General features: G+C 43.6%; 1 protein-coding gene and 1 non-coding gene across 4 annotated transcripts in view; both read left to right on the plus strand.

The window, feature by feature from the left end:
* The window catches only part of LOC115930164 (neuroblastoma breakpoint family member 9), a 469,129-nt gene that overhangs the window by 82,514 nt on the left and 370,359 nt on the right, over positions 1–16,256 (plus strand). The gene's annotated exons all lie outside the window — the stretch shown is intronic.
* Positions 12,774–12,937, plus strand: LOC129530032 (U1 spliceosomal RNA). The gene has a single exon (XR_008675547.2). It is a non-coding gene; the product is annotated as a U1 spliceosomal RNA (small nuclear RNA).

A 16,256-nucleotide genomic window follows, 5' to 3' on the forward strand; every position in this document is an offset into this window, starting at 1 on the left:
GCAGACTGAAGGGATGTGATTTCTACAATCAAACTATCCATTTGGAGTACAAATCTGGAGTGGCTGTAGAATTCGGTTCTCAGAGATGAGCTTGCAGATTTGGACTTTCAATTGTTCTGTTGTTTTAGTTTTTCTCAACAACTGGGGAACTGTTTGTGACTAAGCTTTGTTAAAAGTAGAGAAGAGCTTTTCATAGTTCCAACATTAGTTGTTACCCGAAACAAACAAAAACACACACACATACAATTAAACAGTAATCTTTGGTGAGGTCTTCCTGGCTCCACCTGTGGCTGGAGTGAGAGCTGAGTGGTGATACAGGCCAGGTGCAAACTGAGTGCAACTAAGTGGATAATCTCCAGTAGTGAACTACAGTCTAGAAGAAGATAGTAATAATAGATTGAAAAAAAAGTCTCCTGAAATGAACTAGCTGGCCTGTGGTGTAGGACACAGGACCCCACCCAGCTTATGATTCTAAGAGCCTTGCTCAAAGCCACTGCAGATGAGTTTGCTAGGTCTCTACCACCTCCTCAGCATCAATTGACTCTCCATAATACTCCTCTGGAGAGAAATAAGGGTCTTTCAACCTCCCAGGAAGGGATTTGCTTAGCCTCAAATATGCACATTCAGAAATAGCTTGTCATAAGAAAGAGAGGATAGTTTGCAGAGAAATAACCCTCCTAAGTCCACATCCTATTCCTTTTAAATAAGAGAGTGGTGCCAAGGGAAGAGCCCTAGAATGCCAAAGCCAACAGGGTGCTCAGATACCACCCAAGTACAGTTCCATCTTTGGCCGTTAGGAAACAATGGTTTCAAGAGGCTAAGGCCGTATGATCTGTAGGTGAAAAACCTGGGATGAGAATCGAGGCCTCAAACCTTTTCCCCTACATCAGAGAGTTTAGGAGCAGTTAGAGGGAAGGCTTCAATCTGGAGAACACTAACAGGCTCTAGAGATTATTGGGTCATGGTGGCTGGGACAGAAATAAGGATTCACAGAAAGATGTTTATAGTAAATGTTCTTTTGGGATTTTGCTTGATAAAAAGGCGGAGCAAAAGAAAAATTTATTTCTTTTCTTTTTTTTTTTTTAGACAGTTTCACTCTTGTTTCCGAGGCTGGAGTGCAATGGTGCAACCTCAGCTCACCACAACCTCCACCCCCTGGGGTTCAAGCAATTCTCCTGCCTCAGCCTCCCAAGTAAGTGTGATTACAGACATGCACCACCACGCCCAGCTAATTTTTTTTTTTTTTTTAGTAGAGACAGGGTTCCTCCATGTTGATCACGCTGGTCTCAAACTCCCAACCTCAAATGATCCTCCCAAAGTGCTGGGATTACAGGCTCCAGCCACCACACCTGGCCAAAAGTAAAAATTCTCTAATTGCAATTCTGAACCACTTAGGGGTTGTGAAATCAATATAGTGGACTGCTTATTACTACAGGCTTCATTTAAATTCTAGGTAGGGTGGATTACACATAGTAAAAGATTTTTTAAAAACTGATCACAGGACAGGCGCGGTGGCTCATGCCTGTAATCCCAGCACTTTGGGAGGCCGAGGCAGGCGGATCATGCGGTCAGGAGATTGAGACCATCCTGGCTAACACGGTGAAACCCTGTCTCTACTAAAAATACACACACAAAAAAAAATTAGCTGGGCATGGTGGTGGGTGCCTGTAGTCCCAGCTACTCAGGACGCTGAGGCTGGAGAATGGTGTGAACCCAGGTGGGCGGAGCTTGCAGTGAGCCATGATCACGCCAATGCACTCCAACCTGGGCAACAGGGCAAGACTCCGTCTCAAAAAAAGAAAAAAAAACTGATCACAAAGAATTGTATATTTCTCACTGCATCTTGTGGTCAGAAAAGTTTGAGAAACTGCTCTACATAGGCAAATTACAGGTCCAATCTCTCCATCTACCTCTTTAACTCTTCTCTATTTCCACGCTATGCAGACAAGACCATGGAGAGAGGAAGGCAAATTCCATCAATGGCTGGTGTTAAGTCTTTTCTATGAGGTAGCTGCACATTTGGGGCACTTCAATACTGGTTACTTGAGATTCTAGTAGATAGATTGTCCTTTTCATCTCTAGCCACATGGTAAAATTACTTGGGAGCTTTTTAAGACTACTAGTGGCTTCCACCCACCTGGAAGCATTTAAATCAGAATCTCTATGTGTAGAGTCCAGGCACTTGCGTTAGTTAAAACCTCACCAGGCTTTATAATATGACAGAGTGGTTTAAAGCTACTGAGTAGACCCACCCTATTTCCTACCTTTCTCTTTGTTCCTCTTTCACCATAGGCTTCTTTCCCATCAGAAAGTAAAGATTTTAGTCTCTGTTTTCAGAGTCTCAAGTAAATCACTCTCTTTCTCAACTGGACTTCCAAGGCAAAGATTTCTTTCTATTTATCTATCTGCATTTTTACAAAGTTGGCTTCTGGATTCCCTTTTCCCAAACTTAATTCACCACAAAGGCGCCCCTCAAGTCAAGGAGCTGGGCTTTCATACACCTGCACCTGTCAATCGTGGGTCAATATTTTGCAGGCAGGGTTGCTGGGTGCTGTGGGATTGACATAAACTCCCAGGTATTGCTAGCTCTGAGTCTCAGGCAAGCTTGTGACTAAATGACTCCAGTAGTCTGAGGGTAGTCCTTACTCAGAAGGGTCTTTGGAAGGAAAAGCAGACATAGGCATGAGAGTTTAAAAAAAAAAAATCTCATGTCATCTTGGCTTATACCTAACAGAACTTGTGCAAGAATGGATATTAAGGTGGGTATTGTACACAGCAGAACTTAATAAATACCAAGTCTGGAGTTTAAGGGATAGGCTGAAGAGATTTTGCAGGTTTGTAAACATTTTTGCCAACTTGAACACACTTTTGTTTGGGTTTGGTTTTTCTCCTCAGTGGTAAGACCTACGCACAATAGGGTAGCTAAGATATTATAATTTGAATCAATACATTTGTATTTTGCCAAGGACCGAGATGAACTATGATGATTTCCATTTTTTGGTACTTTATTTTCATCAGTTTGAAAATTAGGACTTTTGCTCCTTGTTTGACTTGTGGCACCTTTCCTGTTTTCACACTTTCTCAAAGACCAGTAACTTAGAATCTAAATTATGATTGCTTATTCTTTCAGTACTCTAGGGGAAAGATGATTTAATCTTGACAAAATGTATTCAATTAAAATAATTGTTCTCTTAAATCTTTCTTTCTTTCCTTCTTTCTTTTTTCTTTTTTTGGAGATGGAGTCTTGCTCTGTCACCCAGGCTAGTGTGCAGTGGCACAATCTTGGCTCACTGCAACCTCCGCCTCCTGGGTTCAAATGACTCTCCTGCCTCAGCCTCCCGAGTAGCTGGGCCTATAGCTGCATGCCAACACGCCCGGCTAATTTTTGTATTTTTAGTGGAGATGGGGTTTCACCATGTTGTTCTCTTAAATCTTTTCACCTTTTAAGTTTGTCCTTTTCTCCAATTTGCAATAGTGGAGAGTGGCTTGCAGCTAAATAGTATACTTCTCAGAGCTACTTATTCCTGGAGCCTGGCAGTCTGCAGGCCTGGAGGGGGAGCATCTAGAAAGCAGCCCTCTCTAAGTTGGGAATAACTATGAGAATTGTGGGTTATAAGGCTTTGAGCAGCTCTGGCCTCCCTGTCCTCTTTTGTTTCTACTGTGGGGTGTGACAAGAGAAGGGACTCATCTGAGAGTGACTTCATATTGTGGCCTTTCACCGTTTACCTCTAGAAATTTGATTCAGGCAAGCCAGGGAGTCTCTGGTATTCTTCTCTGAGAAGAAGAATTCATTATACAGCTGGACAATGGAATCTATGATCTGCCTGTAGAGGTTAGAGGTGCATCCTCATCCAGGAAATAATTACAATTTAGGCAAGTTATACATGTTTGCTTAAGAGAATGCTTTCTGCACATTTCATGTTCTTCCTTTCTATCTTAGCCTGGGGAGAAAACCGTGGGGACTCAGGGCTGGAACTTTAGTGTGATGGGGCAGAAGCTTAATTTTCACATGATTCTCAACAAATGGCAGCACATCCCATATATTATCATGTCCAATGGCTGCAATATGAAGGAGACTTCTCTGAAATAGTTGCTGCTTTGGTAAAAAATTAACTAGATGGATTCAAAATCAAATTTGAAGAAAGCTGAGCAGGCAGAAGAAACAATCAGTGAACCTGAAGATAAGGCAATGGAAATCATCCAGTTTGAGGAACAGAAATAAAAAAAGATTGAAGAAAAGTGAACAGAGCCTAAGTGACCATCAAGTGGACCAACATATGCATTGTGGAATTTCTTTTTTGTTGTTGTTGTTTTGGGGGGGTGGGAGGGGGGATGGAGTTTCATTTTTGCTGCCCAGACTGGAATGCAATGGCGCTGTCTCAGATCACCACAACCTCTGCCTCCTGGTTTCAAGCAATTCTCCCACCTCAGCCTCCCGAGTAGCTGGGTTTTCAGGCATGCACCACCATGCCTGGCTAATTTTGTATTTTTAGTAGAGATGGCATTTCTCCATGTTGGTCAGGCTGGTCTCAAACTCCTGACCTAAGGTGATCCTCCCGCCTCAGCCTCCCAAAATGCTGGGATTACAGGCATTAGCTACGGCTCCCAGCCTTGCATTGTGGAATTTCTAAACAAGAGGGAGAGAAGGGCAAGAGAGAATATTTGAAGAAATCATGGCTGAAAGCTTCCCAAATTTGATGAAAGGCATGAATACAAACACAGTAGCATAACAAACTCCAAGTAAGATAAACTTAAAGAGACCTACACCAAAACACATTATAATCAAACTTTCAAAAGTCAAAGACAGACAATCTTTAAATTGGTAAGAGAAAAGCAACTGGTCACACGCAAGAAATCTTTAATAAGATTATCAGCAGATTTCTCATCAGAAACTTTGGAAGCAGGAAGGACAGGAAATCAAAAGCTGCCAACAACCAGGAGGGGTGGCTCATATCTATAATCCCAACACTTTGGGTGGCTGAGACAGGCAGAGCAGATCACTTGAGTTCAGGAGCTCAAGACCAGACTCACCAACATGGCAAAACCCTGTCTCTATTAAAAATACAAAAATTAGCCAGGCGTGGTGGTGGGTGGCTGTAATCCCAGCTACTTGAGAGACCAAGGTGGGAGAATCACTTGAACCTGGGAGGCGGAGGTTGCAGTAAGCCAAGATCTGGCCACTGCACTCCAGCCTGGGTGATAGAGTGAGACTCTGTATTAATACACAAACAAACAAAAGCTGCCCATGAAGGGGAAAAGGATCAATAAATGGGCATTCCAAAAAGTCAAAAGTCACACAAATATCAAGGCAAAATAAACTGGTTTCCTGACAGGAAATTGAACCCGGGCTATGGCATCAAAACACAGAACTTTAAGCACTGAACTGCAAGGTAGAGCAGACTTTATTGTGCATCCTGGAAGAGATCCAGAGCAGGCAGTTTCAGCTTATGAAGAATTCTAACTTTGTTTTGGGTCAAATTTTGTTCTTTAATTTAGTCAAGAGAATTTCTTTCCCTACACAACACACATAATATTGTCAAGAGAATTTTGAAGGGTAGCCATGACACTACTATGTGTGTTTGTTTTAATGTGATCTTCCAATGAATTGTTAAAATAAGAGATCCCTAAAATCTTTTTTTTTAATTCAGGTGTCTAATTTAAGGGATCCATCTTCAGGCCATTGGCAATTAGAATTTCCAATGGTGTAATTATTGCAATAGCAATTCAACCAAATAACCCCTTTCTGGAAAGCCCAGGATGTCATTTTCTAGGTTAACCTTCTGGGAAGGGCAAAGAAGAGGCAATCCCAAAGATTCCCCCGCAAGAAAAAAGTTCAATGCAAGGAGTAGACCACAGATGGGTAAGGATGAGGTTTGCCTCTAGCAACCCACAAATTTATGGGGACTTCCAGTCACAGACCTGTGAATCCGTGATACCAGGTAGGCCCTCTTGGGATTGAGCTTTCCTAGAACTAACCAGGCAACAAGAATTGAGATGACAAAAGCCTCAAAGGGATGGGACTTCTTAAGACAAACCCCAAGAGCTTGACATGGTCAGAACAAAAAGTGTGCTGGGGTTCCCAGCCATTTTCAGACAGGCCACCTAGTATGAACTGAAAGTTACCGCCTCTTTGCAGATAGTGGAAACCAAGAGAAAGCGCTCCCACTTGCTCACAAGTCAAGCTCTCAAGGACATAAAATAAGATGAGAAGGAACCTCAACCAGTACCCCCTTTTATGACAGAATAACACATAGAGACGAAGACAAAGGAACAGACAATTTCTGGGGAGAAAGGGATTAAACAATAGGAATTGGTTCCACAAAGCACCAAAAAGCACGCCAGAGTCACCACACCCAAGACTAGTCTCACAAATCCTTTTCTCCAATTAATCAAGATTTTGGAGAGGGAAAAGAAAGAAACAGTGATTTTTACCATCCACTTGATGAGATTCCACACAGAGAAGGAGGCCAGGCACCTGGCTGGAAAAAAATTCTTACGCTTATGATAGCTGATCAGATCCTGGGTTCTTCACTGGAGCTTCCAGAAGAGCAGAGCTTTCCTATCCTGCTTACAGCTCCAAAACTGTAGGGGCCAATGGAAACCCTCCCTCTTAACCCTCTGAAGTTTCACTCAAAAATCAAGTCACGAAAGGCAGATTAATTGGAGAAAAGGCATAAAATGTACTAACATGTGCATGGGGAGAGTCACAGAGTGATTACCCTCCCCTACCCACAATGGGATGCAGAAGCTTATATACCATCTCGAGGTAACAGAATGAATGAGGGCTCAAAGCATGGCCAAAACCAGGTGCAATCAGAGTCACAGGTATATGCATTTGTTGTGGACAAGATAAGTGATGGTAGGGAGAGAAAATGAGTCTCGGCTAGCAAAGGTGGTCTTAATACATAAATGAAACCTTACAGGTAGCAGCTCTCAGAGACAATAAACCCTAAAAGTTTCTTTCAGACCTTTACAGGTGTCAGACTCTCAGTTAATCTTTCCTAGATCTGGACAAGGAAAGACTTTGCTGTATCAATGCAGATTCCCTACAGATGCAAATCTCCCCAACAAAAGACAACTTTGCAGGGCTACTTCTGCAGCTGGTTTTCTGAACAGACATCTCAAAATATGTCAAAGAAATGTATTTTGGGGTAAAATATATTTTTAATGACCAATAGAGATATCTTTGGTCATTGTGGAAATGTTTACCCTGCAGACATTTCTATAGTGTAGAGAGCTGGATGTGCCATTGCTACATTATAATGCTTGTATAATCCTTCTAATGTGAGTCCATTCTGCAAATGTATCTTTCACGGGAGCAGTACCAAATAATATTCCAATATGAATGTTTATAAGAGGAAAAATGTGCAGATGTGCAGTTGAGCTGCGTGCCTCTCCATGGGGCCCATGTTCATAAAATGATGGCGTTAGCAATCATCTGAGAGTGGAGTTTGTGACGTCAAAATCTGAGGCAATGGACATGAAAACCCTCACTGTACATCCTCTGTAGTCTGGCCAGAATCATTCCTAGGTCGGTGGTCTCTTATCAGGAGGGAATGCTGCTTGCTTGTTTTGTCAAAACCACAAAAGGGAGGGAAAGCATCAGGCTGTTGGTTGATAACAGCAGTGAAGCAAGTCTCTCCAAAGGCTTGGATTGTTAACCCTTAGGAAAAAAAATCCTAATTCTTGCCAGATGGTGCCATGAATTTCCAGGCTCTTGGTGTCCCAAGCAAAGAACTGTACATGACACACACAAAGCAGCAAAGCAAAGCAAAATTTATTAAGCACAGTAACAGTCTCAGAGTGGGGAGAGTGGGCTGACCTCTGGAATGTAAGATCAGTATTAGTTTGGTGTACTTTCGGTCTTTTTATGTGTGTTATTTTTCTTCTCTTCACAAGGATGCCTAATCGTTAGCCAGTGTTTGCCTTTTGATTGATAGGTGGGTTGCTTAGTTATTTTGGCCCTTGTATGCTTGCACATTGCCTCCATCCCATAATTTTAAGTACATGCATGATATGCAGTCCATATGCATGAGTTTTAATGAGCTGATTATCATATGGAGTCATGTTAAGGATACTTTTTTTCTCTAATGCACATGACTATCTCTGAGGAGTTGCCCCTTTACTGGTTTGGATCTGGCCAGCCATGGGGTCCTGACTTGCTTTTCTTTTTTTTTTTTTTTTTTCGAGACAGCGTCTCGCTCTGTTGCCCAGTCTGGAGTGTAGTGGTGCAATCTCGGCTCACTGCAACCTCCGCCTCCCAGGTTCAAGCGATGCTCCTGTCTCAGCCTCCCAAGTAGCTGGGAGTACAGGAGTGCACCACCACGCCCAGCTAATTTTTTGTATTTTTAGTAGAGGTGGGGTTTCGCCATGTTGGCCAGGCTGGTCTCAAACTCCTGACCTCAGGTGATCTGCCTGCCTTGGCCTCCCAAAGTGCTGGGATTACAGGCATGAACCACCGTGCCCAGCCTTGCTTGCTTTTTTAAATCTTACTTTTTGTTTTGGCTGCTCAACTTCTGCCTTATATCTTGCTTCTTGCTCTCCCACCACATCACCTTGCTTCTTTCTCTGCTTTCACTCACTCTGCCTTTTATCGAACTTCCAATTCCCTCTGCTGTTCTCCTGCAACATAATGGCGGTTAGTGAGGGGAGGGTTTTGAGGTGGCATGTCCAACCTCCTAGCCTGCCACATCCAGAAACTGCTTTCGAGGTTTCTCTATGGTCCTGTCAGCCAAGAGGGAGTCCACTCAGTTGGTTGTAGGGCCTAGGCCTTATTTTTATTTCTCAAACCTGACAAGATAAAGCTGGATTAATGCAGATTCTCTGCAGGTGTAAATTTCCCCTACAAAAGACAGTTTCGCAGAGTTACTTCTGTTTGCTGGCTCTCTCGCAGCCATCTTAAAATATGCCAAAGAAATAAATTCTGGGGTAAAATATTTTGATTTTCTTCATCTATCAACAGCCTCACCATGCTGACAGGCTCCAATCCAAGCATACCTGAAGCTTTTCTTTGTTTGTTTGTTTGTTTGTTTGTTTGTTTGTTTCTTTGAGACACAGTCCCGCTCTGTCACCCAGGATAGAGTGCAGTGGCATAATCTCGGCTCACTGCAAGGTTCGCCTCCCAGGTTCACACCATTCTCCTGCCTCAGCCTCCAGAGTAGCTGGGACTATAGGTGCCTGCCACCACACCTGGCTAATTGTTTGTAAATTTTTTAGTAGAGATGGGGTTTCACCATGTTAGTCAGGATGGTCTTGATCTCCTGACCTCGTGACCACCCACCTGGGCCTCCCAAAGTGCTGAGATTATGTGCGTGAGCCACCGTGCCCGGCCCCTGAAGCCTTTCTTTTTAAAAAGCTTTCCCACCTTTATGACTGCCTTCAAGTCTCTGCCAAAACACAAATAACAGTGACTGACTCCCTGCTATAGCAAACTCAGAATAAATAGCCTTTGCTTTTTTTCATTTGGTTGGTCTTTGTTTATTTGCAGAAGCTTCAATGTAGAGTTGACAAAGACTCCAGTCTTTGACCAAACCTTAGTGGTTTCCTCTGAGCCCTTTTCTCTGTTATTTCTTGGCCTGCCAAGTCCAGTTTTAGGAAAGAATACTGTTGAGTCTAGTTTAGCAAGAGTCCTCGCAACCACCTTTGATAGCTAATCAAGTTCCTCTTAGTAATTTTCCATCCACTGACTTTCTTATCTTGCCAATTGGCTATAATCTTCATACTCCTCCTGCTGTATTTGAGGTTGAGCCCAGTTGTCTGCTGGTCTCTCTTGCCTACTGTAGTACATACAATAACATCTGTCTCATGTTTTTAAGAAGTGTCCAGTGCAGCCCCTCAGAAACTACCTTTGCAAAATTATGACAGCAAGAGAAAGCTGACATGGCTGACTCCATCTTGGTTCTAGCCTCACAGGCTTGCTGTCTTTGCTCATTCCTGTACAATTTCCCCCAAGCTATCTTTGGGAAAAATTGAGTTTATAGTTTAAATCAGGGCTCCCCAATCCCCAGGGCCATAAGACAGGTACTGGTCCATGGCCTGTTAGGAACCCACCTGAACAGCAGGAGGTGAGCTGCAGGCTTTCGAGCATTACCACCTGAGCTCTGCCTCTTGTCACATCAGCATGAGCATTAGCTGCTCATCGGAGCTCGGACCCTATTGGGAACTGCTCATGTGAGTGATCCAGATTGCGCACTCCTTATGAGACTGTAACTGATGCCTGATGACCTGAGGTGGAACAGTTTCATCTGGAAAACATCCACCACCCCCTTCCATGGAAGAATTGTCTTCCATGAAACCAGTCCCTGGTGACAAAAAGGTTGAGGACAGCCAAAAAGGCTGCTTTAAATGATAACCTTCCCCAAAACTAAATTACCCCCTGTAAAATGAATGAAAGGCCACCAAGTTAGAAGGATGAAAGGGGTCTGATTTCTACAAAGATGTATGCCTCGTTAAATAATTACCAGCCATTATTCCAGAAGTCACAAGATTGGCAGCTTCCCCAATTACTGCTGTGAAGAACATCACTATTGTAGAACCTAAGATTGGCCTCTTGAGATGTCATTTCAGGCTTTGGCATTTCTGACTGCTGGATGGCACCATCTGGCCCCAAAATCAACCTGTCCCTTAGCCCCCACCCAGAAGCTGACTCCATGCAGGAGGGCCATTTTCCATGCCCCTGTGATTTCATCCCCAACAATCAGCACCGCGCAAGCCCTAGCCCCCTCCCCAACAAACTATCTTTGAAAAACCCCTCACCTCCAAGCCTTCAGTGAGATTGGTTTGAGTAATAACTCTGTCTCCCACATGTCGTGGCTGGCCTGTGTCAATGAAACTCTTTCCTGCAGCGCCATGGTCTCCATGAATTGAGTTTTTGTGTACATTGGTCAGGAAGAACCCATCAGGTGGTTACATCTGCAGGATGGTGCCAGTTCTTTCCACAAAGGCTGGTCATATACCCAGAAAACATTTCTCCACTACTACCTGGACAATGTGTCTCCCTGTCAATCTCCAGGGAATGGGGCCTGGATCAAGTATTTAGGATTCAGCAGTTACTACACTGTCACCTAATCCATCATTTTCAATATTTTGCCATGCCTTCCAGTGGCCTAACTGGCCACCATGCCACAGAATCTTTACTTTATGGTCTCCAAGGAGAACTCTCCACTCAATGTTTTGTGATTTGAGCAATGGAATAGAATCTGATACTGGTGGGCTGGGGTAGGTCCCTGGACACTGGTGGGATCTTGACCCCAGCCGTGGTGTCCAGGCTCTTGACACCATTGCGAGAACAAAGTCAAAGATGAGTCAGCAGATAGTGAAAGAAGAACTTTATTGCAAAGCAAAAAGTACACACTCAAGAAAGGGGAGCTCGGGCATACCCGAGAGAGAATAATGGGTTCTGGGGTTTCATCTTGATGGGTTTCTTTAACCAAGAATTGGAATATTCACGAAAATTCCTGGGTAAAGGTGCAAATTTCTTGGAACTGTGGTGCATTTTTACATCAAACACTGGTCTCAGAACTGTCATGGCACTGGCGGGTGTGTGATTTAGTATGTTAATGAGCATATAATGAGGGCCTAGGTAAAACCTCCATCAAATCCAGCACCACGTTGGGTCCACTCAGCCTTAGCCAGCTTGGTCCACACCCTGGTTTTTCAGGGTCTTAACAGCCCATAGCCTCAAGTCATGTAAATCTGCTGCCTAGAATTTGTTATCCTGTGACCACCCTGTAGTATTCCTGTCTGAAATCTACTTGTAAATATTCAAATGGTCTTTGACTTGGGCATTCCAACTTTGCTTACTTCACAGTGTTTCCTGTGTAATATATAAGAAAAGATGATCCAGACATTTGTTAAACATCTCAAATAAGATGTATCCCAGGTATTTGTGTCAAATTTGGATTATTTTGGTTTCGTCTTTGCAGAATATAAAAAACTAACATGAGGTAAGTACTAAGGTGTGGAGATGGCTGTGCAAGAGATGACAAAGTCCAGCACCACGCTTGAGAGTGTCCAATCATCTCTTCTGGGGCAGCATAGTTTTCTACAATACTGATTTTTGAAAAAAAACAACAACATCCAAAAAAAAAAAACCTACAAGATTCATGAATCTGGACAACTGTCTTTATAACATTACCAGTGATAAAACCAGTAAGGAAGGCTGGTTTGCAGTCATCTGAGCAGCCTCTTTACTTTCATAAATATGGTTTCTCTCTGATATTAAACGGCTTCCAATTGCAAGCGGAATGCTGCATCACAAGGATAAGGATGTGAGGAGAACGGGTTTCTTTTGTAATCCTAAACATTCTAGTCTGCGAATTAAAAACCATTATTTGAAGAAGGATGCCCCGGCTCCATCTGGCCACCGAAAGGTTGCTCCTTAACACAGGCTAAGGACCAGCTTCTTTGGGAGAGAACAGACGCATGGGCGGGAGGGAAAAAGGGAGAGGCAGACGTCACTTCCCCTTGGCGGCTCTGGCAGCAGATTGGTCGGTTGAGTGGCAGAAAGGCAGACGGGGACAGGGCAAGGCACTGTCGGTGACATCACGGAGAGGGCGACTTCTATGTAGATGAGGCAGCGTGCCTTGGCCACTTGCTGCTTCGCCCCGAAGGAGTTCCCGTGCCCTGAGAGCGGATTCAGGACCGCTGATCGGAACTGAGAATCCCAGCTGTGTGTCAGGGCTGGAAAGGGCTCGGGAGTGCGCGGGGCAAGTGACCGTGTGTATAAAGAGTGAGGCGTATGAGGCTGTGGCGGGGCAGAGGCACAAGCTCTCATACTTACCTGGCAGGGGAGATACCATGATCACGAAGGTGGTTTTCCCAGGGCGAGGCTTATCCATTGCACTCCGGATGTGCTGACCCCTGCGATTTCCCCAAATGTGGGAAACTCGACTGCATAATTTGTGGTAGTGGGGGACTGCGTTCGCGCTTTCCCCTGACTTTCTGGAGTTTCAAAAACAGAGTCTACGCCGAAGATCCTATCTTATTTTGTATTGACTTCTGTCTTGGTTGGCGTCTTAAGTGTTAATCCTACAGTAGAGAGCTCTGGAATAGGAACTAACATGTCGCCTCCCCGCCATAGGAGAAAAAGCGAGCATCAGCCGTTTACGGCTTTGTACCAGAAGTTAACTATCGTGAAGGGCGCTCAGCTCTTCCCTTTCTACCCTGGCTGCTTTTTGCAGGGATTGGTCCGTGGTGTCCAGTCTCTTGGATTCTCACCTTGTGTGAAAATCTTCGTGTTTTTCCCTACCCCTAGTCACCTCTTACACAGCCTCTGCTTCCAAGGGCAGCCCCCACAGGAGTTTGTAGGATTTCTGTGCTAGCGGGGACTGTTTTCTCACCTCACTGTGCCAGGTAGAAATTACACAGATGGGCGCTGTTCTCTGGGAAGAAAGCAGGGCCTTTGGGGCTCTCAGTGTCCCCGTTGTAGGTTGTAGGGTTGTAGACATAACACGCTTACTTTGCGTAGGGGAACGGCTCTGCCGGCCCCCAGGTGCCCTAGCGCATATGCATCGAGGCCCGCAGGTCAGAACCGCAGTCTCACCTGTCTTGGCGGAAATGCCCTGCGATCCTCCCTGAGATAGAAGGCGGGAAGTTTTATGAGGAGCCGGTCCAGTTTCCCTACTATCTCCTGCAGTTTATATATCTAGTCTTTCTTCAGACTTTAAGCGACTGCTTCATGTTTGATGTCTCACTCCCACATCCTATATCCATTGCCAGGCAATTTTCTAGATAGCACCCTGACCCATCCTTCCCACCCCCAAGTAGTCCTTTCCTATTTCTGGTGCCAGTGTCCTCCCCAGTCCCTCTTTCTTCAGGCCCTCGCTTATCACCTTCATGGACAGAAAATACCTAGCTCTCTCTCAACCTGAGGTTTACACCTGACACGCGTCAGTGCCCTGGCAAATTCCTTAATACCCCTTCTCAAATAGCACTGTAAATCATCTCTTTTTAACTCCCAGAAGTATCTAATTGGTTTTGTCCCTGCACTACATGAATACTAGTATTCCACTACAGAGGAAAACCCCAGGCCTAGCGATGGCGGTTCTGGGCATTGTGCCAGCCTCTCCCAGGATATGTTTTCTGACCTCACCTACTTTTGATCAACTGAGGTCAGGAGTTCAAGACCAGCCTGACCAACATGGCAAAACTCCGTCTCTACTAAAAACACATACACACGCACAATCATAATAATAATAATAATAATAATAATAATAATAATAACAATAATAATTGCCGGGCGCAGTGGTGTTTGTCTGTAATCCCAACTACTCGGGAGGCTGAGGCAGGAGAATCGCTTGAACCCGGGAGGTGGAGGTTACAGTGAGCCGAGATCGCGCCATTGCACCCCAGCCTGGGCAACAGAGTAAGACTGTGTCTCAAAAAAAGAAAAAAAATTAGTGCATCTGACACATATTATTGGAGACAGTAGAATCCTGCGTCCAACAGGCACTTGGTGCAGATCTGAACCCATTGAGCTATTGGCTCATGTTCCCTGTGTTCTATTAAGTATCATGAGCAGAAATTGAGCTCTTTGGCTTTTACCCACTGAGTATGGGTATAGGACAGGTCTCTCTCTCTTTCTCTTTCTCTCTCATTACTTGCATCATTGTTTTTTGCCATCAGTATGGGTTTTTGGTTTTGAGGTTATGAAGTGAATTTCTGGGGACAATCTCTGTTGGGTGGTGTTGACAAGGATCCAGTCCCTGTTTCGTGATACATGACAGCTAATCTGGTCTGTGAGTCTTCTTTATTGTCTATTTATTGTCCTGAGAATAATGGTATTTCCTGATATTTGAGACTGCAGCAATGATAAGTTGTTCAGATCTTGTCTTTCCAATGTTTGGTAAAAATTTTACAGGCCCAACAGTTGTCAATATCTGCAAGAGTGGCATCTCTGTTACAAGAGTGATCTTACTACTCAATGTCCCCCCTCCCACCCAACTTTGTTTCCTAGGGGCTCTTGGCTTTAACGAATTTACTGTATCTAAAAGACATCTTAGTACAGGAAGAAAACTAAATCTGTAGCATGTAAGGAGCAGTTTTATTTGATTGGTATATTCAGGTTTCTAACCAGCTGAAAAATTCAAATACATGCCCTTTAAGGATTAAGTTTAAACCACACTACAAAAAGAGAAAAGATTTATATGATCACATAGAAGCAATGGAATCAGCAATATGAGTACTTTTCACAACGATACAAATCAAATTTAATAATCTCCAGAACATTAAGGAAGTTCAGCCCTTAATGAAAATGAATGAAAAGAAATTATTCACCCACTGTTACATGCCCTGGAAAGAGAATGCCCTGCCGGACTCAAAAGAGTTCACAATATTACTGAGATTTTCAGCAATGAAGGCCCTCCAAGGATCTAATGATGTTCATATTTTCAGTTTATTTCCTTCACTGATAAACATTCTTAATAGATACCATTGCCTCTGTTTTCACTTTAAGTGATGTTACTTAGCACAATTCGTTTCTTTAGAATACACCCTAGTTTGGTGGAAGGAATTTTCCTGCTCTATAAATATAGGATATTTTCTCATGAAACAAATTGGCGTACTCTTTCAGTGAAGTGAATAGACAAATTAGATCTCTAAAATTGTAAAGGAGTCACTGCCCCAATTATCTTAGGAACAATAATAATCACTTAGATAAAATTAAAATAAGAAAATTAAGCCAGGTATGGTGGCTCATGGCTACAGTCCCAGCACTTTAAGAGTTGGAGACCAGCCTGAGCAACAGAGTGAAACCCCCGTCCCTACAAATTTTTTAAGTATTAGCTAATTTTTTAAAGTTGGCCGGGCATGATAATGCATGACTGTAATCTCAGGCTGCAGTGAACTATGATTGTGCCACTTCCCTCCAGCTTGAGTGACAGAATGAGACTCCCAACTCAAAAAATAAATAAATAAATAAATAAATAAAATTAAGAATTTGTTGAAAATTGTTTTACTACAATGCTAGGCTGCATGTCTTGCACCTGTACTCCCAGCAACTCAACATGCTGAGGCGGAAGGATTGCTTTAGGTCAGCGATTGGAGACCAGCCTGGGGAACAGGGCAAGACATCATCTCTAAAAAAATACAAGGAAAGCTGAGCCAGGAGGATTGCCTGAGCCCAGAAGTTCCAAGTTGGTCAGCTATGATTGCCCCGCTGCACTCTAGCCTGGATAACACAGCAAGACCCTGTGCCTTATTTTATAATTTATGTTTTTTTTTTTTACTGCTTATGCTTATTTATCTATTTATTTATT

The sequence above is a fragment of the Gorilla gorilla genome, chromosome 1, assembly GCF_029281585.2.
Source record: "Gorilla gorilla gorilla isolate KB3781 chromosome 1, NHGRI_mGorGor1-v2.1_pri, whole genome shotgun sequence".
NCBI classification, from domain to species: Eukaryota; Metazoa; Chordata; class Mammalia; order Primates; family Hominidae; genus Gorilla; species Gorilla gorilla.